We start from the raw sequence: 23,254 nt of genomic DNA on the forward strand, positions 1-23,254 counted from the left end.
GTGCCTCGGTCCATAATTAGTGCTATTTAAGTCCGCATAATAGAGTCTCGAAACCCAGCCGCTGCCTGGTTAGGGGCAGGATGCCCCTCCGAGGCCCGGCTGCTGGCAGGCAACGTTTTGCAGCTGCTAAATGACTTTTTAAATTGAGGAGAAACCCACAGCCACTTTTACAGGCCCCTCAGCTCGCTTATATAGGGCAGCAGGATGGCTGGAGAGCAGCGCGCTGCCGCGTGGCTGAGTTACCAGGTACTGTGATCCCAGCAAGGAACGGTGACGGACTCGAACCAAACCACAGAAACTCTTCCCAAAGGCAATTTTCCCCCTTGCCACCTCTGCCGTGCCCCTCCCTGCATCCCTCTCTCCCTTTCCTCCAGCTTAAACCTTTCCTTGTGGTCCGAAACCAGAGGTGGGATTCCGCAGGTGGAACAAGGACATCCTTATAAGCCACAGGAGATGGAGAGGCATTTGTGCTCTTGCCTCTCCGGCGACCCAAACCCCAGTGCCCTGGCTTTCTCAGGGGATTTTTCGGAGCTGGTGGAGCCTGGCCTCAATCAGCATCGCAGGACAGCCCCGAGGCCGTCTCCCACCAGGCATCAGGCTGGGAATTCCCTGCTGAGCAGCTTTGCAGAGGCTCCACGTGCTGGGACAACACCAGGGCTGATCCTGGGCTTGGCCAGGTTTTTGGAGCAGGTAGGGTGCTGTGCCTGGGAGACGGTGCCCTGTTTTGGGGCAGTTTGCTCCCAAAGAGCCTCCAGGCAATCGCAGCCAGTCCTTGGCAGCCCGAAATGGCCGGGGCAGCCACCGCAGCGGTATCAGGGCTCACGTGGGTCGAGCCAAAATCCCCCCACAAGGGCAGGGGATGGCCCCGTGGGATCGGCCCCGTGGATCCTTCACCCACGGTCAGGGCAACGAGTTCTGGTGGCACCTTGGGCAGAACTCACTTTTGCATTTTGTGGCCTGGTTTCTAACCAACGGAGTGGAAAACCCGTTAATTTCTCCTCTCCCTGGGGCTCCAGGCAGCTCGGTCCGTAGCGGGTCCCGGTCCCCAGAACGGGAGCAGCCAGGTTTGGGACAACCCCGCTGGTGTCCGAATTAATTGATCCAGCTGGTTTGGGCAGACAACGGGGTGGCAGGAAGGCAGAGCCCATCCTATGGGCAATTTTTGAAACATGGCAGCAGGACTGACGAAAAACACCCACTTCTCAAATTCTTTTTGCATCCCCCAGCAGGACGGCCAGGATGGATGCACCGGCGCTTGGCGGCCAAAAACCAGGGCAGGCGCTGCTCCTACTAGAAACTGACCCAAAAAAGGAAAAATGGGAAGTTTTTCTGGGGGAAAATAAATATATATAGCCTCTGTGTTTCCGCTGCTGTGCCTCGAGTCCCTCGCAAGAGGCTGCGAGGCGCGGGGCGGCTGCAGGCAGGGGCGTTGGGCTTCGTTAGGATGCAGCCCTTAGATCCCCGCTCTCCCTCTGATGGCTGAGTGTGATTGACACTTACAAATTACCCAGCCAAAAGTGTCGAGTCTTTGACCCCTGAGTAACATCTTTGGCAAGCCTGAGATTTGCCAGCATTTTGTCATCTAATTACTACAAATCCCTTGAAAATTCGCTGCCTGGTGAATTTTTAATGCGGGACAATTTCAATGTGATGCAGCGCCCAGATGGGCACGCGCGCGTGCTCCTTCCGTCTGCCCCCCCCTTGCCTCTCCTCATTCCCTTTCTTCTTTCTCTCCTTTATTTTTCCAGCTCCCTCCCCCAGCCTTTTTTCTTACCTTCCTCAGCCCGGCAGCATCAGCACGTGTGGCTCCTGCCCTCCCTGGGCTCTGCATTCCCCCAGGGGACCGGGTTGGGCGCCTGCATCCCCCCCAAACTCTCCCATCCCTGTCCCCATCCGTGTAAATCAAACTCGAGCTGCGGTCTCTGTCTCGCCAGGGGTGACGGGTAGCTGCTGCACGCCATTCATTTTATTTCCCTCTTCTCAGGGCACTCGCTGATGGATGGAGAGGGAGAAAACCGCTGGATTTTCGGCGGCGAGCACACCTGTTGCCAGCTGAGTCTGCTCATCCCACGAAGCAGAGGGCTGGTTTTAGCACTCAGCCTTTTAAACAGACCCTGAATTCGGAGCAGGAGGACGAGCTTGTGCCCCAGGATCTCCTCTGAAACCAGCAGCAGGTACGGGGCAGCAGCGTGACCCTCCCAAAGCAGCACATTTTTTGGCACAGCACCCCGGGGACGCGGACGTTTGGCGCAAGGTCCCCCGCCGACCCTAAAGACTGCGGCAGAATTTGCTCTTAATCTTCGAATCAAATCGCGATTTGTACATTAAAAGCCACGCGTATATTTTTAAAGAGTTTTCCAAAACTGACCGAAGCTGGGGTTTGTTTGGATTTGGTTTTGAATCCGCGCTCCCCACAGCCTGGCGGTTATTTCAGCCCGATAGGGAGATAAGCATATTTTAGGAGCGAGGCCTGGGGTTTGCCGCATTCAGCTTTGTGCCTGTGTCATTTCTGTCCCTGCTCTTAGGCAATTGCCTCCCGTCTCTCCCTGCCTTGCTTTCAAAGGGAAAGAGGCTTTGCTTTTCAACCAGGGTACCGCTTTACATATGTACGCAGCTGATAAAGTATTTTCACTTCGCCCCTTTCCCCTCTGGGAATCGCTGTCTTACGGCAAAACTGTTTTGTCTGACAAGGACTGCAACAGATTACACGTGTTGGCTGCAAACACTGGGCCTTTATTTTTTTTTTTTTTTTCTTTTTGAGAACCGCATACCTTAAAAAAAAAAAAAAATCCCTACAAAACCTCCCGGTCTCTCCAGTGCCACAGTGAGCTCTGCCTTCTGCCTGGTCTCCCCAAGAGCGAGGTACGAGCCTGGCATCCCGGGACTGGTGGCATAGCAGCACTTCTCCGGGACATGTCCTGGTTGCTTTTCTCATGTGCCCAAATCCGCCAAAGTGCCACGGATGTCACAGTGTTGGTCTGGCCAGAAATTTTGGCTGCAGTTTGGGTTGGGATTTCCCAAGACCCCTCAGCATCAGAGTGACGATGCCCTCATGCTGCTGAGGACCAAGCACTGAGATTCAAAAAATATTTGCTAATAATTCCTTAGGAATTACAATTTTATATGTCAGCATTAACCCTCTTTTCATAAAATCACTTTGCCAGCTTTGGTGTCACCTGGTGGGTACCCGGCCCTGGTCGGTCGCTGTCCCTGGCACTGCGCTCCCTGCTGCCTGGTACTGGGGGCAGATCCAGCACTGGTGCCGTGTTCAGGTGTTGTACACCAGGGCTGAGATGTGCCTAGATTTCAGAGGGAGCAAAATCAGGGCTTTGTGCAGCGTTTCAGAGGGCACCCAGGGCTGGAGGTGCCTCGGGATGGCGTGGAGATGAGGAGCTGTTCTGCGTGCGCGTTCGTCACCGGCTGATCTAGGCGGTGCCTCGCGTGCTTTAAAGGGAAAAGAGGAAATGTTTAGCAATGTGTGTGAATAATTACAAAGGGTGCGTCACTGGGAGGCAGCTCAGAAGGAAGCTGGCGTCCCGGAGGGGTGATAGCTGGGTGACGACATCCGAGGCAGGGAACCCAGACGAGTGTGGGTGCGGCGGGGGAATGCGACCTGGTGGAGGCATGAGGCTAAGGCACGGGGTTCAATTTATCCATGAACAAGCTGAAACCAAAGCACATCCTCCTGCACTTCGTTTTGTGTGTTGTTGAGGAGCCAAAACCACGGCAGGGTGCCTGGAGGGGATCCATGGGGGACAGCTCTGCCCATGCCACCACTGCTGGGCTCCTCCAGCCTGCCCTCGGAGGTCTCCGGTGATGCCTGCATTTAGCAGGGTTCAGAAGCAGCTCCAGTTGTCACCAGTGGCCCAGGGATGCTTAAGCCAAGGGAGAAGTTTTGTTTGTCCCAGCTGTTGATGCTCTCACCAGGTATGGCACCAGGGGGCTGTTTATGGGGGAGAAGATCCCACAAACCAGTGCGATACCGGGGTGAGGACCTGGTTTTGGACACTGGCAATGTTCAAATCCAGTGATCCCTGGTGAAAACTTCACGCCCAAAGGCACCCAGAAGTGATGGGAAGCATAACCTGCCCTTTTCCCCCCCCGGCTCAATTCCAAACCCCCCCATTTCACAGCATCAGACGTGAAATCCCACTGAAGCAACAGGTCAAGGTCCGGGGAATACTTCGCTTCCCCCGAGTAGTTTGTGGAGATAATTAACTCTGTGCTCCCTCAGCTGAAACTCAGCGTGGCTGCGCTGAGCGAAGGGAGCCCGAGGCGTGCGGCATCGATGGGGAATAGAAGGACAGAAAATAGGCAGGATGAACGGGTGGGGAGCAAATGCTGCTCGTGGTGGCAGCCCAGCTTGGGGCTGCACCGACTGGCACCCCTGGTGTCTAACAGAGCAGCCAGGGCAGCTTTACGTGGGCTGCTCGTTGGGCTTTGCAGAGCCCTTGAGAGCCTTTGGGCAGGGGAAGGAGAGGAGCTCAGCCGGCTCTGGGTGAAGCTCCACCAGATCCTGGTGCGTCGCTCGCTTCGGGGTGGCTCGGCTTCTTTCACCCAGCTCCTCTTTCTCTCAGAGAGCTAAATCTGGTGATCCTGAGATGCTCCTCGGGCCACAGGGGCTGTGCAGGATCTCATCCAGCACTGGCTGCACGCTGTGGCCGTTCAGCCCAGGACCTGCCCCCTGCCACCTCCACGAAGTCCCCTTGGAAGGTTTTGGAGTCGTCAGCACGAGGACAGCCCAAACGTCAAACAGCAAAGCTGGTAAGACCCCCTGTTATTGCACACCGGCTGAGCTCCACGCGTGCTGACATTTGGGGGATCCATCCTTCTCCTGGCTGTGCTGGGCAGTCGTTCCCTACTCCGTGCCTCAGTTTCCCCTCCTTCCTCTCCCAAGCTCTTTGGAGGGGGCTCTGCCATGCACAAACACTTGGGATCCTCACCAAGATGCATGGCTTCAGCCTCCTGCAGAGGGCATTTATGGAAAATCTGAAGCTCGGGGGGGTTACAGCTTTTAAAAAGCAGCAGGGGGAGAGCGTAGTGACCACTGTGTGCTGTCCCTGCCCTGGCATCGCTTCTGGTCGAGGTGTTTTATCCCAAGAGAGGCCCTTTGGAGAACATTTGGATTAAACAAGCTGTAGCTCCTTCTGGATGATTCACAGCTCAGAAAGAAGCTGCTGCGCAGCACCCGGGGCTCCTCTGAACCCATCTCGGCCCGAAACCCACCCCTTGTGCCCCTGCTTTTGGTGGCTCCACTCCAGCAGGACACCTCCAGGTCTGCCCCCAGCACGGGAAGGCCAGCGGGATCCCTGCAGCCGGCACGACGGGGACGAGCAGCCCCGCTTCCCATCCCTGCACCGAAAGGGAGAGGGAGGGAGAGAGAGAGAAAAAACGGGAGGGAAAGGACATGTCAAATCAATCATATTTAAACAAAAGCCGCTTCGGCCCAAGGGCCCTTTTAAAAGCTGCTTATTTAATTAAAAGTCCCATTTTCCATATTTATGGCCCTTATTCAGTTAAATATTAACCGCCTGGGCCAGCGCTGGTTTATTCTTTGGGAAGAGGCGGTGTTGGGAGTTCATTAGGGGTTTATCAGGCAGCCGGGGCGCCCGGCAGATGGATGGATGCAGGACAGCGCACGCGGGGACGGCACCGCCACCGGCCCAGCTCGTCGGGGACACCCCGTGTCACCTTCCCAGCCACCGTGCTTAGGGCAGGATGCAGGGAAATGGGGGAAAAATAAGGGATTTGGGACCGTTTGGCCAAATTCTCCTGCCCTGGGTGGGGACTCTCTTGGGGAGTATTTTCTGGGCTCGATTTAAAGGTGATGGAGAGCTCAGTGCTGCTGGCAGATGGGCCGAGGAGCTCAGCAGGGACGGCACGCATGGTGCCATCCCAATCACCCCGCACATCTTATCCCCCCGGTGTCCCTAAGTGGTGGCAGAGTAGTCATGGAAACACCCCTATTTTGCCCCCAGCTTCTTGGAACATTTCTGTGCTCCCCACCAAACCCCTCCTGGGGCTGTAAAACCAACACTTATCTCCAGCCTGGACCAAATTCCCAGCAGCTCAGCCAGTTGTCCCTGACGGCACATGAAAACCACGGCTGTGTTGGACCCAGCTCGGCTGGGTTTGGCCAGCTTAGAGCTGAGCCTCATTAGAGGCTCATCAGCCAACCGTGGTTTTAATTATTGGCTTCTGGGAGCTGGAGGCAAGGGTTAGGAACTCTGTGCGGGTGGAGGTGGACCTCAGTGGGATGCACAGCGTGGAGGAGGGCCAAAGAAGCACAGCTGGCTGCCAGGGGTTGGCAATGCCTGCAGAAAACGTGGGAACAAGGGGAGCCTGAAGGTTGTAGAGGCTCTTGTTGGGTTAGGTAGGGTTGGGTTGGGTTGGGTTGGGTTGGGTTGGGTTGGGTTGGGTTGGGTGAGTTGGATTGGTTTGGGTAGAGTTGAATTGGGTTGAGTTGAGTTGAGTTGGATTTGGTTGAGTTGGATTTGGTTGGGTTGAGTTGGGTTGAGTTGGGTTGGGTTGGGTTGGGTTGTTGGCACCCCAAAGAGCCACAAGATGTCCTGGCTATGACGGAGTGAGTGTTGTGAGCCCCACGTTGAGGTGCTGAGATGGGGACAGGCTTGCCCTTTCTGCCCGTAGGGCTGAAGACCACGTGCAGGTGGTGACTCTGACCTAGCTCACGCAGCGTGAAATGCCTGGGCCTGCTTTTAGTGACTGCTCTCGGTGCCTCTTGGTGGCTGCTCCACCTGGCTGTGCCAAACGTGGTTGTGACCATAACAAAAAGTGCCTGCTGACCTCCGGCTGCTTTAACCTGCCCATGAGGAACCGTGGGTGGGGAGAAGTGGTTCCTCCTTGACCACATAGTTAGCAGATCGTGGTTAATTGGCTCTTGTGTGTGCCAGGAGGTGCCCTCAGGAACCCTTGGGATGGCTGCAGGAGATTGGGGCTCACCTGGGCACACCCAGGAGCTCGGTGCCAGCCCCTCTGGGTGGCTTTTAGGGCATCCTCGTGCATCCCCGAGGTACCCCAGCGGGCCGGGTACCACCGTGCCGACACAGGAACCCAGCTGGGGGGTGAAGGGAGCATCTCCCCTTCCTCCCCAACGCCAAACGAGCCCTCCTCTTCCTCCCCAGCAGCAATAAAAACGAGAGCGGACCGCGCCGCGGGAGTCCGACGGGGGACCCGGTGCCGGCGGGGCGGGCAGGGCGAGTAATGAAATGGAGCCGGCGATTTTCTCCGGGGACGGCGGGCGAGGAGGGGGAAGGCTGGCGCGAGCCGCGGGGACGGCGGCGGGAGAGGCAGAGACACCGGGTTATCAGAGAAGTGTGAAGACAATAATGCAATCTGACATTTCTGAAATGAGACCCCCCGGTTGCCCTGGCAACGGCTCACGTGGGAGCAGTTCCCGGGAGACGGCTCCGAGATGTACCATAAATGATGTTTGATTAGAATTTAAATCATTTAGGCGGAGAGAAGATAGGCCTTTTGTCAGCAAGGGGACCCGTGGGGGTCAGGCGGCTCCGAGCGCGGGGTGGCCGGGGGGGGGGGACGCTGCCTTCGGCCTCACCTTCCCCACCGGGCGCTCGAGGCCGAAGCACCCACGGGGTCTGTGTGTGTGTGTGATGGGAGGAAGAGGATGCCTTCGTGTCCTGGGAGCTGAGCTGGCATCTCAGCGGTGTTTCCAAATGTTTTGCTGGGTTTATTTCTTTTTTTTTTTTTTTTTTTTTCCCCAGCTGGTGCAAAGCCACCGGGTCCCTACCGTGGCTTGTGCAGCGGGAGCAAATGTGCACTGTAATTAGGATGATAACACTTAAAAAGCCATTCTCCCTCCCCAAAAGTTTTCCCCAGGAGCAGGGGACTCAGCGTGCCGCTACCCGGAGAGGAGCTTCGTTCCCCAGAGAGACGGAGCCGGGTGGCTTTGGGGGCAGCTGGGGATCCACGCACGGCCCCGGTCGGCTCTCCAGCACCCAGCCCCATTTGGGGCCCCACAGAGCTGTAGGGTGGGCACTTCCCAGCTCCGTGAGGCGTGTGGTGAAGTCCCCTTTGCTGGACCAAGCCACGCACGGAGCAAAATGCTTCACCTGGCTGCAGGGGCTCGGCGGATTTCATGGAGTGACCGCGATGGGGACGGGGCCGGCGGCTGCGGTTTGTGCTGCTGCCACTGCGGGGTTCATCGGGTGAGGTCCCGATGCGGTGGGAAGGAAAGGCAGGAATTGCTCAGCTCGGGCACGAGGGCTCGGCTTTAAGCAAGCTCCTACAGCTCAAAGGCTCTCAGCCCCCAGGGGACACCGCTCAGCGCGCCCCTGCCTTGCCCAGCCAGCCCCGGGGGTGGATTCAACACACCCGGACCTTATTCTGAGCTCCTGGGGGTGTGCGGGGGTGGCCACCACCAAAACCAGGAGGCATCCCAGCTTCGGGAAGGCTGGCTCCCTGCAGAAAGCCGCCGTGCTGCCTTGCTACCTGCCCGCGGGAGGTGCTTCAGTCACCTTGAGCGGGGACTTGCGGAAGGACGGGGGCTCGCTGGAGTGTGCAGGGGTCTACGCCTGGCTGAGATGCTTCACCGGCTCATTTCCCCGTTCAGCTGAAGGAGGCAGGGCTGGAAAGGCACCGGCTGGGCAGGACGGGGAATTACGGGGCCCGGGAAGCTGTTGGCAGCAGCAAGACCAGGGTGGACAAGGGGGTTAAGCCACAGAGTTGCCAAAGGGGAGCAAGCTGGGGGGGGGTTTCCCCACACTGAGCAGCCCCAGCTGGAGGAGCCACTCGTCCCTCCAGTCCTATAAACCCCGGGCTGTGGTGCGAGGTGGGGTAAGGCGGAAAAGCTGCTGCTCTCCATGCTGCTGGGGGAGCCAGGCTTTGTGCAGCCTTTCCTCTCGGAGATGCTTTGCCCTTTAATGCCGTGGTTTAGGTTCGGTGAATCTTCAGCACCTGCTTTTCGACTTCCAGAAAATGCCATCTGATCATGAAATTAGAGCTAAACTAATAAGTCTCAACAAATATTAATCTAATGAATTTAGCTTCTTTCTGTTTGTGGACTGGCAATGAGGGAATCGCGGTGTTCTCACATGTATTAATTATCTGAATGTATTCAACAAACCTTTCCTGCCTGTTTTAACCGTGTGGCTCGGCCAGGAATATTCCAGCTCCAACTTTTGTCTCTTGGTTGTGATCTCTGGAAACTGAGCGACCGTTGCCCGTTGGCTCGTGCTAGGAATTCAAGGAGAGGAGCGCCGAGCCGTGCGTGCCGAGCGTGACTTCTGGCGGTGGCTTTGCCTCTTCGGAAACATCCCTGGGTTTGTGCTTGTGAGCCCAGGAAGCCTGGGCAGCCTTCTGGTGGCTCTGCTGCAAATATAAAACACATGGCCTGGAAGCTGGGCGCTGTGCAAGGTCCCGTGGGACACGATGGGGGATGAGGTGAGGGGTGCCACCCTGGCTGGGTGTCCTCTCTCCATCCCATCCCTCGGGCAGCGCGCACGGGCGGCTTCGTTCCTCCAGCAGTGCCCAAGGAAAAGCCTCTGCGGAGGCAGGGGGTGCCCTGAGAGCTCCGGGGACCCAGCTGCGGCTCCGACGGCGACATCCCGTTAATTGGCACACACCACAAGCGCAAACCCCTTACAGGACCGGGCTTGCCATCATCAGGCATCACCTGAAGGCGTCCCACGGCTCCGGCCGGCTCTCCGAACCCCGTGGTGGAGCTGCCCGTGGAGGAGCTGCTATCGTGGTGCTCAGGACCCCCCCTCCCGCCCGCTGGGGCTCCGCCGGGCTGGTCTGAGCACGCCGGAGGAAGGGGGCTCGGCGGACGTGTTGCTTTTCAAATTAGCACTGAATTGATTTGGGTTGGGAAGCGGCAGCCGGGGGGGATGCACGGGAACGAGGATGGGTCCAGAACAGAGGTAGGAAGCTGAAGGTATTGCTGCCCAGACAAATGATTTTCTGGCAAACGTTAAGGACTTCAGCACTTCTGGAGATTGGTTTTTATGTCCTTTTTGGTCTTCAGCTCCTTAAACCCCCTGCCTGATCCCCTCTTGGCGCTGTGCCAGGAACAGGACGGGTGGCAGCGGGATGCCGTGACACCGGCAGCACCGTGCTAGGGTATCGCGACCCCTTCGAGGTGGGGGACCCCAGACCTCGTCCAGAAAGCACCCAAGACCTCGGCCTCCTCCCAGGGCTGGCCTCATCCCCGCGGTGACCTCCCCAGCAGGAGGCCCGGCCATCCAACCCCTTTGTTCTGCTCCCGGCAGCCGCAGCTCCGGCGGCGCAGAAATGACTGATGGAGCGGGGAGGGCCACGGAGGAATGCTGCGGGGTGGGTGTGTGGGTTCGTGGAGCTCCCCTGCCTCCCCATTTCCCCCCCCTTTCCTCCTTGGCCTTCCCCAGCCTTGCCTGGAGGCCGCCAGCTCTGATCCTCCCTCCCGGCCTCCTCCCCGCGGTTCCTCTCCCTTCTCCTGGGGACGCACGACGTGGTGCCGGGGGGAGAGGATGGAGGAACCGGGCACCTTGCAAAAAGAGCTCAGCTTTGCACAGCAGCCTCGCAGCTCGGAGGATTAAATCCCCTCGTTCCTCCGGGGGAGGCCAGGAGCTGGCTCTGTGGTGGCTCCGGCAGCGGTGACATTTGGGGAGGCTGCAGGTTTGTGAGCATCCCCACACCTTGCTGGGGGGCACACCAAGCGCCGATGTCTCCAGTGGGATCTGCCAAAAAAATCACCTGGCTCTGATCCTGCTCCCTGCCTCCACCAGGGGTGATGGGGGGACCGTAATCCCCCCTCCTCCCTTCCCAGCTCTTCTTTTGCCTCCGTTCCCGTCTCCTCCCCGCGCACACCGTTCGAGTGGCTCTTGGCTGCTGATTTCCTCCGATGGCATCAGGCTACAAGTGGCTGCGTGGTTCAAATGAGCACCACCGGGCTTTTATTTTTTTTTTTTCCTCTCCTTCGCTCTGGAAAGGGGGAGCTCCACTCCCGAGGGAGGGTGCCAGCCCTTCTCCTGTCCCTCTGCCACCCTTTGAGCCCAGCAAGCCAACCTCTGCCAAGCGAGACAGACAGGGAGCACATTTTGGGGCACGTGGGATGGGGTTTGATAAGGATGGGGTCTGTGTCCATGTAGGACAAGCATCGTGGGGCGCACCCTGCGCTCTCCCTCTCCAACAACCCCAAGCCAGCACCTCAAGCAGCCCTTGGGGTGCAGCTGGGCTCCTCCGAGCTCATTCCTCACCAGGGGCATCCCACAGCTGGCTCCTACCACCCCTAAAAGCCCTTTTCTTGGGGCCTTGAGACCGGGGAAAGCACCAAGGGTGCAGTTGGCCCCCGCATCTGGAAACCCCACAGTTGGGCACTGAGGTACCGTGCAGCGTTGCCTCCAAAGCCCTGCACATCCAGCCTATCTGCTGTTTTTTTTTTCCCCCATTTTGCCCCAAAAAAAAACATCAGTGATGCCCCAGCGGCGGGATGCGAACACCCTCAAAATTCAGCTCTGCACCCCCGGCAGGATCCGTCCCCGTCTCCCCTCCCTCCTCCCTCACAGCTGCTTTCTCCTTCTGCTCCTGCTCCCCTCTCGCTCCCTCCACTCTGCCTCAGAGACACACATAACTCTCCCGTGAAATATATACAGTGTAAATATATAAAAAGCCGGCGTTTGCCTGCTGCTTATGTATTCATGAAATAGTAAATAAATTTTATGGGATAATGTGAAGGCTGCCAGGGAGCAGGAGGATGAAAACTAACCCCTAATGAGGCTCCGTGTCAGCTCGGCACACGCGGGATCGATCTGCCGCTTCCATTTAGCGCCCGAGCACGGGGGTGCAGGAGGCGCTTCCTCGGCCACCGCCGCGGCCAGGGGACACGGGGACACGGGGACACGGGGACACGGGGATGGGGAGGACGTGGGTAGGGTCCTGCAGGGGCTGTGCGGCTCAGCACTGTGTGTGGGAGGGGGAGAACGGGGAAGGATGCCTGGGGGGGGATGCAGGGGGTGAAGGGGGTGCAGGGAGGGATGCAGGCTTATAGGGGAGGGTTTCAGGAAAGGATGCAGGTTTATAGGGGATGGATGCAGGGAGGGATGCAGGGAAGGATGGAAGCTTGTAGGGGAGGGATTCAGGGAGAAATGCAGGCTTGTAGGGGAGAGATGCAGAGATGGATGCGTGCTTGTGTGGGCAGGATGCAGCAATGGGTACAGGCTTGTAGGGGAGGGATGCAGGCTTGTATGGGAAGGATGCAGGGAGGGATGCGGGCTTGTATGGGAAGGATAGAGGCTTATAGGGGAGAGATTGCAGGAATGGATACAGCCCTGTATGGGAGGGATACAGAGAGGGATGCAGGCTTATATGAGGAGGATGTAGGGCAGGATGCAGGCTTGTAGGGGAAGGATGAAGGGATGGATGCAGGCTTGTAGGGGAGGGATGCTGGAAAGGATGAAGGCTTGTATGGCAAGGATGCAGGGATGGATACAGGCTTGTATGGGAAGAATCCAGGCTCATAGGGGAGAACCTGCAGGGAGGAACGCAGGCTTGCATGTGAGGGATGCAGGCTCGTATGGGAGAGAGGCAGGGAAGGATGCAGACTTATATGGGAAGGATGTAAGGAGAGATACAGGCTTGTATGGGAAGGGCACAGGGAAGGATGCAGGGAGGGCTGCAGGCTTTAGAGGCTGCTGGGTTCAGTGAGGATCCCTTCCTCTACCAGCCGGGGGAGGGCTGGGGGTGCCAGGGCTGGTGGAGGGGCTGCAGAGCTGGGGGCAGGCAGGTGAGATCCTGCTGGGGCTCCGGCCCTGCTGCTGGTTTTGGCAGCGCAGGAGGGATCCCTGCCTCCAGGGAGCTGCCCCCTTGGCAAGAAGCAGCTCCCAAGCCCTGCTGCCACCCCTGCTCCTTCCCCTGGGACCATCAGAGAAAGGGCTGAGCAGGGCTGGGTCTCCTTCTGCACCTCCTCAGAGGCCACCAAGAGCTGCCACCCCCTTGTACAGGGGTTCAAGGGCTCCGTTAGCCCACCCCAAGGGTCCCTCAAGCAGGACCCGCTCATCCTGGCCTCTCCCTCTGCACCCGCTGCCAGGAAAACCCCACAAGGGACCCCATGCTCTGCCCCAAGGGGCTGGGGCTGTCCCCCCTGCCCTCAGCCTTCCCAGGCAGCAGCTCAAACCCATCACTGCTTGTCCCAAATAAACACAAGGAGCGTGTTATTCCCTTCCTCCCCCGCAGCAGGTCGTGTGTTTGGAGGCATCAACCTCCCCATTTTGGGTAATTTTCGGCGATATTTGAACACGGTGTGGAAAAACACGGCGAACTGGTGGGATATGGGAGGGATACAAGTCCCGCACGCAACGCCGGGTGCTGAAGCTGGTGGGAATTCCGTGATTTTCTGCCAAAAATAAAAATAAAATCGATTCACGTCAATCGAGTTGCCGATGTCATCAGCGCCTTGGCGAGCTGGCGCTGCCGTTGTGCCGGGTGGCGTCGAGCATCTCGCCTCCGTCGTCGCCTGCCATGCCGTGATGGAATAACGCACGTGAGGGAATGACAGCAGCTGAGATCAAGTCCAGGTACCGTGGTTACCAAATACCGTGCTTACCAAAGAAATGCCGTGGTTTCTGCCTCGGATGTTCCCTTTCCACCAGGCACCGGCGCAGGCAGGTGCCCGGTCCCCCCGTGCCCACCCATGGGTGCCGTGCCCGGGGCTGCCGCAGCCCCCCCGGCTCAGCGCCTCCCCCTCCTCCCCCCTCGCATTCTTTTTTATGGAGGGAATGAGATGGAGAAGTAAAAATTATTAACCCCGAGGTCAGCACTGGCTGCCTCATTCCTCTCTAGCTTCAAGCACTTTCTCCCTCATCTGTTTCACAGACAGCGATGTTCGGCTCAACACATTTGCATATACTTATTGCTTTTTTTTTTTTTTTTTAGTCTTTATCTATTTATTTATTTTTAAAGAGACAGAGCCGAGCTTCCCTCCTTTTTTTTTTTTTTTTTTTTCTTTCATTTTTTTCCCCTCCTGCGAGCTGTAACCAACTGCCAGGCTGGGGATTTGCGCTCCCTCCTTCAGCAGCGCCGGCCGAGCGAGGCAGGGGCGCGCCGGCCTCGCCGTCTCCTCCTTCCCCTCGATGTCGCCGCTGATTTTTGGGGTCCCTGCGGGGCACCCCGCTGCCGTAGGCACGCAGGTTTCGGTGCAAGCCACCCCGATGCTCCCATGCACCAGGCATCCGAAGCCATCACCGGCAAAACCGTGGCGTCGTTTGGGCACGGAGCGCGTTGCGACGGGCCAGGAGCGTTTTGGCTCCAGGGACTGACCACAGCCAAGGTTTTCCTCTGCCACCCAGCCTGACAAGCACCAAAAAAATATTAAAAAATAAAAATAAAAAATGGAGCGTGGTCTATCTGAAGCTGAGCATCTCCAAAAAATCACTCGCAGATATTCATAATGGTCCGGCAGCTATTAGAGGCGCGAGGAAGAGGGAAAGGGAAGGAAATGAACGCCGGGCGAGAGGAGAAAATTCATAGCCCCGCCGATACGCCATGATAAATAATTATGAGTTATTAATTTTAAATTACATCTTTAATGCGTTGCATGATTTTAATTCCCACCGCAGTATTAATATAGGGGCCGTGGCTTTGATTAATTCCAAGCGGAACAGAAAGGTGTCGATTCCCGGGGCCGCCGGGGAGGGCTTGGCCATGGGGTGCTGGGTGGGGAGCACCCAGAGGTGGGGTGGGGAGCACCCAGAGGTGGGGTGCAAGCCCTGGGGATGGTGGCAGCGGGGTGTTTTGGTGCTGTGGTACTTTTTTGGGGGGAAACCGTGTCGGGTGAGCATCACGGTGCTGGGGAACCCCAAGCATCGCCGTGTCGCTGCACCAAGGGTCAAGCCATGCAGAGAAGCACCAGTTCCCATCCCCTGCACCATTTTATCCGGTTCCTTATCACCCACAGCACCTCCTCTCCTCGCTCCATGCCCAAAAGCCGCTCACTGCATCCCTCCGGGCTGGGTACCACTGCCCCGTGGGGTTGGGGAGGGCGAGCATCCCGGCCCCCCGCCACCCCCAGGGCCGGCAAGCCGCTCTAAGTTTGCTTTCCGAGTAAACTTCCCTAAGTGTGACAATCGCTTTAGCTTCCCAGCGAGGATTTGCCGGGCTCCTGTTATCTCTTTGAGAGTCGGGAGTTCTCCAAATGGGCATGCGAGAGCAGCCGGAGAGGTCAGAGCCGGTTAGGCTGCACAGCCGTTCAAAGCCCCCTTCCAAGCGGCATTAAAGACGGGATTAAGTCTAAGAGGGTTATGGAGGGAGGAGTAAAACAGCCTTGTCCTGCACCGAGCGCCGAGATAAGGCTCTGTTCTGGAGGTGTGAACCCCCGCGTGCGCCAGCCCAGGCGCTCGGGGGCTGCGGGATAATACCGCAGGCGGGCGGATCAAGCCGCAGCCCGCGGCCCCCTCACCGGGGTGGTGCCGCCTGCAGCCGGCCCCTCTTCATGGGATTTTTGAAGCCGGGGAGAGAAGGCACAAGCAGCCCCGATTTTCTGCTGGCTGGGAGTGGGTCGAGGCAGCGGCTGGGGCTGTGGCGTGGCCCTGATTTTTCGTCCTGGGTTTGGAAACTCGCATCCTCCTGCACCTCCATGGGCACTGGAGCCAAGACCAACCCCAAACTCCGGTGTCACCAACCTCCAGTGTCACCAACCTCCAGTGCCATCAACCTCCAGTGCCATCAACCTACAGTGTCACCAGCCCCTAATATCACCAGTCTCTAGTGTCACCAGCCTCCAGTGTCACCAACCTCTTGTGTCACCCTTTCCCAACGAGCAGCCCCAGCCCCATCTTCCTGCACGAGCAGGGACCCTGCCTGGTTCCGGTGTCACTGCACCGCCCTCCAGCCCCAAACATTTGGGGCCAGGCAGATATTGGTTTAACCCCTCTCAGCATGCCCAAGAAGCAACGACACATCGCCATGCACCTGGGGAAACCGAGGCACACAGGACACCCGTGCAAAGCCACCAACGGGGTGGAGAGGCTGTGCCAAGGCTGCAGGAGCAGGACCAGGGGATGCGATGCTGGGAGCATTTTGGGATGGATGCAGGCACGGGAGGGGGGCAGGATGCTGGCTGTCCATCCCTGCCCACCCCACAGCTCCTGAGGGCAGGGTTTGTGATTATTTTTTTTGGCTGTGTTGGCTGCGTACCCAGGCCGCTCCGCAAAGAGCCAAGGTGCAGCGTGATGTCTGCATGTTCAGGGGCTGTTAAATTAAACAGCTCGGGGAATTAACGGCACGCTGCGAGCTGCAGCGAACACGCTCGCAGCCAGAGATGGCTGAATTTGCTCCTCACCCCCCCAAAAAAATAAATAAAAAATAGGAGAGAAAAGCAAAAAGAAGGATAAGAGAATCCCTGCCTGCTGCACGGAGGCTTTTATTTCTCCCTCACCCGTTCCTCCTCAGTTTATTGCAGCGGTTTGGAGGTGTTGGGGTTGATGCTCCGCGGGTGCCCCCATCCCCTCCATGCTGGCTTTGTGATGGGGCTCTGCTTTTTGGGGTCTCCAGGTGCTCTGGATGCCAGCAGTCATGCCGCCGTACAATGCTTGCTCAGCACCAGTGTGCTTTCTCTTGCTTAAAGGATAAAAACCACAGCAAGAAGCTGCTCTGAGGTCTTTTCAGGAGCCCAGCCTGTCCCAGCTGCCCCCAAACCCCAAACCCCTGCTCTGTGCACCCCCTCGCTGCTTCCCAGGAGTATTTTGGTGTGCCGAGCATCCCTGCAGAATGCTGGTTTAATTTTTCCAGGGAAGTTGCTGGCCCTTCACTTACACTCTTTATTTTTTTATTATTTTTTTTCTCATTCTGCACATGCAACGAACCCAACTGGAGGAAAAGGAGAAAAGGAGGAGGGTTTTCACAGGCACCAAGCTAAAATCCCACGGTGCCAGAGCAGAGCCCCTCCAGCAGCCTGCCTTTCGCTGAAACCCCTGCAGCAGGCGTGCAGCCCCTCAGCCTCGGGGAAGGACGGCCTGGGAGGGGGAAAAAAATCTTCCTACTCCATCCCCGTGCTGCCATGGAGAGCCGTGGCAGCCTCCTGCCTGCCTTCCCACGCCTAGCCGAGGATGCCCATGGATTTGGGGCACCCCCTCCGTGCTGGCTGGACTCCGAGCCCCCCGCCTTGCTGTCCCCAGCATCCCCGCGCCGCTGTCGGGGAGGAAGACGTGGAGCAATCACGGCTCTGTGCTGCAAATATTAATTATCCGCTAACTGCTCTCCAGGCAGCCATTAGATCCCGGCTCTCCGACAGCTGTTCGCGGCCGCACGCCCGAGGGACGCGGCGGTGGGGAGCAGCCGGGGGGACAGCGGGGACCCGGGGTGGCCGTGGGGAAGGGTCCCCGTGCTGTGCCCTCCCCCCCCAGGAGTGGGGGATATGGGCGAGGGGAGCAAGGCACTGTTTTTTTCCATGCAAACTGGTTTTATTTTTGGGGGGTTCCTCCTTCCAGCGGGGCTGCGGGGTGCATCCCCTCTGCACCACCCTGCCTGGCTTCTCCTCCACCCCGGCGGTGGGAGAGGAAGAAGTTGGAGAAATCTGGCTTTTTTTTTTTAATTGATTTTTCCCCAAAAAAGAAAACAAACAGGCATGCTGGTGGGAAGCTGTTTGCTGCAGACAAAGGCGGCGCAGCCGGTGTCACCGAGGAGGGATTTAAGGGCAGGCGGCCGCTACCTACGGCCACCTCCCCACATTTCGGGCTGCAGACCCCACAGCTCAGCATCCCTCCTCCCCCCAGCCCCCAGGTGGGGAAGAAAAGCAGGGAAAGCCGTGCTTGGGGTGGAAGGCAGAGATTTTGGGGCTCCCTGGGCGCACATAAAGGGATGCTTCGTGCCCACAGAGGTACCCAAGCCCTGCCGGGCACCGTGCACGAGCATCCCTTCCTCCCGCCCGCCGGGATATAGCGAGCTGCTTAACGAAATAAATGAGCGAGGTAGGCCCACACACAGATAAATCTCTCCGAGAGAACATTTAGACGTTCCGTATTTGAGCTGGCCATCATTTAAATTACCGCTCTGCCTCCCCTCAACGCAGCCCCTCATTACCGGGGCTTAATTGCGGCGGCTCCTGGTGGGAATCGGCTGCCTCTGCCCACCCGGGATCCCGTGGTCCAGGAGGGTCCTGGGGGGCTTCCTGGGAAAGCCCCTGGCTGTGGGGATTTTTTTTGTGCTTTCCTGCAGCATCCCAGGTTCCTGGGGCTGGAGAACACCTGGAGAAGGCGCTGCGAGGAGGATGGGTCCTCTCCGACGTGCTGAGCTGTGCCGGTGGCTTGTAACTCCCCTTCTTCATCGTGCACCTTCTCGTCCATCCCAGCCCTACAGGGATCGGGATACATTCCCCTTCTGTCATCTATATGAGGAATAAATGGTTTTGTAGATATATAGAATAATATGTAATAAACTAGGTAGGAATATGGGCAGGGTCGGTGCCACATCGGTGCAAAATCAGGAGTGGTGAGCTTGCTGGAAGAAGGGTGAGGAAACCACACCAAGCTTTTCTTCCAAAGAACGAGCCAAAGGATGAACCTACAAGAGATTTCAGCAGGGTGTTGAGTCCCTGGTGGGGCTTTACCATTCTCCCAGAGGTAAAACCTAAAGGTGGACACATTCAGGGACCAGTGCACTGTGTGCCTCTCTGCCCCTGCCATGGCGAGGGACCCAGAAAAAACCCACCGTTCGGAGTAAATTTCTTAAAGGGGGGGCCCAGAGTGGGGCGAGGGGACTGAGGGGACCTGGTGGGTGGATGGCAGGGGGCAGGGGCCTGGGGGGGTCGGGGGCAGAGCCGTGCCCCCTGCATGGGGTAATTGGCAACCCCTGCCCCGCTGCCCCTTCTGCCGTGCGGTGTTTAATTGCACCGGCTAACAGTTCAGGGGCAGAGCTGCTCGGGGGCCTTATCTCCGCTTTCACCATTTTTCTTTCTGGGAAATGAAGTTAAAAATCCCTTCACAGCAGCTCCAGCAGAAAAAAAAAAAAAAAAAATTAGTCCCCTATCACTATTTAACATGCACTGCTAAAAACTAGATAAACACAGGCCGTCACTTGGAGATTAGCTCCTCACATGACTAAATGATTTATTTAGAAGATTCCTTCTTTTCTCTCTCTCTCCTTCTCCCTCTCTCTCTTTTCCTTGGCTAAGAACATATTAATCAGAAATTAGAGGCAGGCTGAGGGATGGAGAACAGCCTGACAAAGAGCAAATGGGGAGGGGAGAGGGGGAAGGCTGGGGGAGAGGAGAGGGAGGGGAGGTGGGAGCAGGGAGAAGTGGGGACGGGGGAAGGTGCTGGGGGGGGCAAAAAATATGTTTGTGGGGTGGAAAAATGGAAAAATGGATAACGAGGGAAATAAGGGGTGGGGGAGAAAGGGGAAAATGTGAGTGCGCATCAGGAGGGGACCCAAAGGTTTTGGGGCCGGGAGGGGGTGAAGCACCGGGGGCATCGCGTGCAGCAGCGATGCGCAGGGCTTATCCCGCTCCCTGGGGGGGGGCTGGCAGCAGTGATTAAGGTTTTATCTGGCAGGCAGCCCAGGGGGGCACAGAGGAAGCCCCCCAGCTTCTCATCACCCCCGTGTCCCCCCCCCCAGCCCTGTTTTCCCACCGCAGGTGCGGGCGATAAGAGGTCCCGGTGCTGCTCAGGCGTGGAGGGGCGCGGGGGGCCGGGGATTTGCGGAGGGGGATAAAGGGAGAACGGCCCCGGCAGGATTAGCGGGGGGGCCCCGTGCCGGGCTAGGTGCTGTGCGGTGTCCCTCTGCCTTTATCCACAGAGATAACCAGCCCCGAGGCTGAGGCCGGCAGTGATAAGGAGATTAGGCAGCTCGGCTCTCCGCGGGCCCACCAGGAGGTTATCGAGAGGGGCTGGGCCTGAACGCGCCCCCAGCCCTGCCCTGTGGGACGCCCGGCATCCCAAAATGTGGAGGGTGCTTCCTGCCATACAAAGCAGGAGTTGGTATCCATCCCAAAATGCAGGGGATATTCCCTATCCCAAAATGCAGAGGATTATCCCCATCCCATAAAACAGGGGGCACGCTCCCCATCCCAAAGTGCAGGGCGTATTCCCCACCCCACAAAGCAAAGGATGCTCCGCATCCCAAAAGGTAGAGCTTATCCCCAACCCACAAAGCAGGGCATGGTCCCCATCCCACAAATGGGGCATGCTCCCCATCCCAAAACACAAGGGATGCTCCCCATCCCACAAAGCAGGGCATGCACCCCATCATATTGAGCACAGGAGAGGTGGGAACCAGAATTCGATTACAAATTCTATGTACAAAAACAGGATTTTTTTTTAATTATTTTTTTTTTAATACACTAACAAACCCTAACTAAGCAGAACCTATAAGAACAAAAGGTCTTGCGTTACCCAAACACGATTTTTCCCTTTTAAACCAACCCTGGGATGAGCTGGAGGTACCTGCAGCAAGCCCATCACCTTGGGCACCAGTGACACCAGGATGACAAAAATCTCGTGTTTCTGCCTCAAAAGGTGGGCAGGCCAGGTGCTGAGCACTGCCACATGGGAAAACCAAGCAGAAAAGCAAACTCTTGGCACTCTGATAGCAAAAACCACGTGCAGCTGTCTTTATATGCACATATATATAACTGTACATATGTATTTAATTTTAATATGAATAGATCTTGTTAAATGTAGGCTTTAACATAGGTTTGCCATAATTTAAACTTTAAATTTTAATCCAATTAAATTTTTGAGGCCAAATGTAATGCATTCGAATTAAAAACTCCAGCTTCTGGGAAAAAAAAAAAAAAAAAAAAAAAAAAAAAAAAAAGTTTGGATTGTAATTATAACAGGCACCTTTTCATTTATTTTTTGTAATTGATTTTGATCCTCCCTTTGCTCAGGATGACAAGTGAGCACCCCAAGTGCTGTGTGTGACCCCTTGGTGGGTGCTTCCCAGGGCCATGCACCCGTGGGGCCACATTTTAGGGGGTCCCAAGGAGCTGGGAGCTGTGGGGGGCTCATGTCCCTGCAGCGCTGGGCTGGAGGATGATGGTGAGCAGGGTCAGGGGTGGAAAACTGAGTGCACTGCGTGTGCAAACTCCTGCACACAGGCCTTCGCGTGCAAACACGTGAGTGCAAATTCCTGCATGCAAATTCTTGTACAAACCTTTGCATGTAAAGCCATGCATGTGAAAAATTACATGCAGACCTGCGTGCAAATGCTTGCATGCCAACCACGGTGTGCAAACCTTTGCATGCGAACACCTGTGTGCAAATCCTTGCATTGCAACCCGTGGTGTGCAAATCTTTGCATGCAACCATTTGCATGCAACCCCCGTGTGCAAACGCTTGCATACCAACCACGGTGTGCAAATCTTCGCGCGCAACCCATGGTGTGCAAACCTTTGCGTGCAAGCCCTGCGGCTCCAGAAAGGAGGCAGGCCAGCTCCCCGCACTCCCTGCCAACCCCATCTTTACTTTCAGAGCCCCAGAGCTCTGTAACCCATCCCTGGAAGCCTCCACCTCCCCACCCCGTGCACCCCTCTGCTCACAGGGCACATCAGAGGGGACAGCAGCCACTGCGCTCCTTGGGCACGCCACAGGAGGGGTGCTCGGTGTGACCGTGACACCCCCAGCTGGGACAAGCCCCCTTTCTGCCCCAAAAATCAAGGGAAAGCATCACAGGGACCAAACGAGGCCGGGTGCATGGGCACAGGGGAGCAGAGGCACAGCAGTTGTTCTCCTGCTGGCTGCACACAGGCGCACCCCGCGATACCGACGGCGACGCAGCCCCAGGAGCCCTTCCCCAGCCTGCCAGCCTCAGTGGCTGCGCTTATCTGCACCCACGACACCGGCAGCCTGAAAATGATTTCTGCATTTGATTTTTGCCTTTGCATTTCCTCTCGTGCTGCTTTTCCTTCTCCCCCCCTCCCCATCCCCGCAGAAGATCAGAGCGCCGCGATGCTCCCGCGGACTGACAGCTCGCACGCTGCCTCCTTCCTCCTCCCCCTCTCCCCTACTTTCCCCCTTTCCTCTGCACGCTTTTTTTTTTTTTTTTTCCCATACACTCCTTTCTCCTTCCTCTTTATTTTATCTCGATTTGCCACAAATCTGTTCCCCCTACAAAGCAGCTGCCATCTTTGTTCGTTGCCATTATCAGCTGCGGCACACGGGCCCGGCCAGGCTGCCTGGCAGACAATTGCTGACTAATAGACTGTCTGAGAGCTATTGTAGAGTGTGTCCGAGGCAGATCTATCACCGTGTCCTATCACCCGTGCCGCATTGACACCGGGGGATAGCGGCACGGAAGGGGGAACGGGGAAAGGGATGGGAAAAAAAAAATAGAAGGGAAAAAAAATAATTAAAAAAAAAAAAAATAGGCACGGCATGGCGGCATCGCTGCTGCCTGGACCCGGCGGGAGCAGATGTGGGCAGCATCTCCAGCGGGCTCCATCCTGCCTCCATCTGCCGAGGGACAGCGGCAGGAGGCTTCCCCAAGGCTGCTTTGTGGCCGAGAGGTTGCTGCCATCGGCAGTGCCGGCGGCTGTGGAGGGAGAGCTGCGGTGCCGGGGGGGCAAAGGAGTGGGAAGGGGAAGGATGGGGGGCCGAGGGAGCTGGGGTTTTGGAGGTGGGGGGTGATGGTGGTGGGGTGTGTGGATTTTCTGGGGGATGAGGGGTGCTGGTGCAGCTTGTGGCTGTGCTCTGGGGTGTGCGGGGGCTGCGGGAGCTTTGGGGAGGCCATGGGGAATGGGGATGCACCCCCTGGGAAATGGGGACACACCTGGGAAATGGGGACACACCCCCAGAAATGGGAAACCACCAGGAAATGGGATCCCCCCTGGGAAATGGGGACCCACCTCAGAAATGGGGGCCCTCCCTGGGGAATGGGGACCCCCCCTCCTCCCTCAGCCAGGCTCAGAAATCAGCCCCGGGTGTCCTTGGGCTCTGATTTTTGGGGAGAAGCTTTGGGTATGGGCCCGCGGTGTTAGGGGTCCCCTGCCCATCCCCTACAACGCTCACAGGTGATTATCCCACTGCCCTTAACGAGGCCCCAAGCTCCTGGTGTTAAAATTGTGTGGCAGAAAAATGTGAAGGGGCTGGAACCTCAATAACCCCCCCGTAGCCCCATGCTGGGAGCTGGGAACAGGGACGGTGTCCTCAGGCAGGTGGGGACAGTGGGGCTGGGGGCTTTACCTGCTGCAGAGCTGCTCCCATCCCATTTTCCACAGCCTGCCACCCAAAAAGGATGTGAAGGAGTGGGAAGGGGACTTTTGGGTTGAGTTTCTTCGAGTTTGGCCCTTTGGGTTCTCCTCTATTTA

General features: G+C 57.3%; 1 protein-coding gene across 2 annotated transcripts in view; it reads left to right on the forward strand.

Annotated features, from left to right (window-relative positions):
* RBM19 (RNA binding motif protein 19) overlaps nt 1–23,254 on the forward strand; it is an 84,755-nt gene that overhangs the window by 55,788 nt on the left and 5,713 nt on the right. Inside the window, exon 25 of one of the 2 annotated variants that reach the window (XM_082774071.1) lies at nt 1,985–2,678. The exons of the other annotated variant lie outside the window; for it this stretch is intronic. The gene's annotated coding sequence lies outside the window, so the exon portion shown is untranslated. Of the gene's footprint in view, nt 1–1,984; nt 2,679–23,254 lie in introns of those variants that run through there. 2 annotated transcript variants of the gene reach the window in all.

This window comes from Aythya marila (genome assembly GCF_965140915.1).
Source record: "Aythya marila genome assembly, chromosome: 17".
Taxonomy (NCBI): Eukaryota; Metazoa; Chordata; class Aves; order Anseriformes; family Anatidae; genus Aythya; species Aythya marila.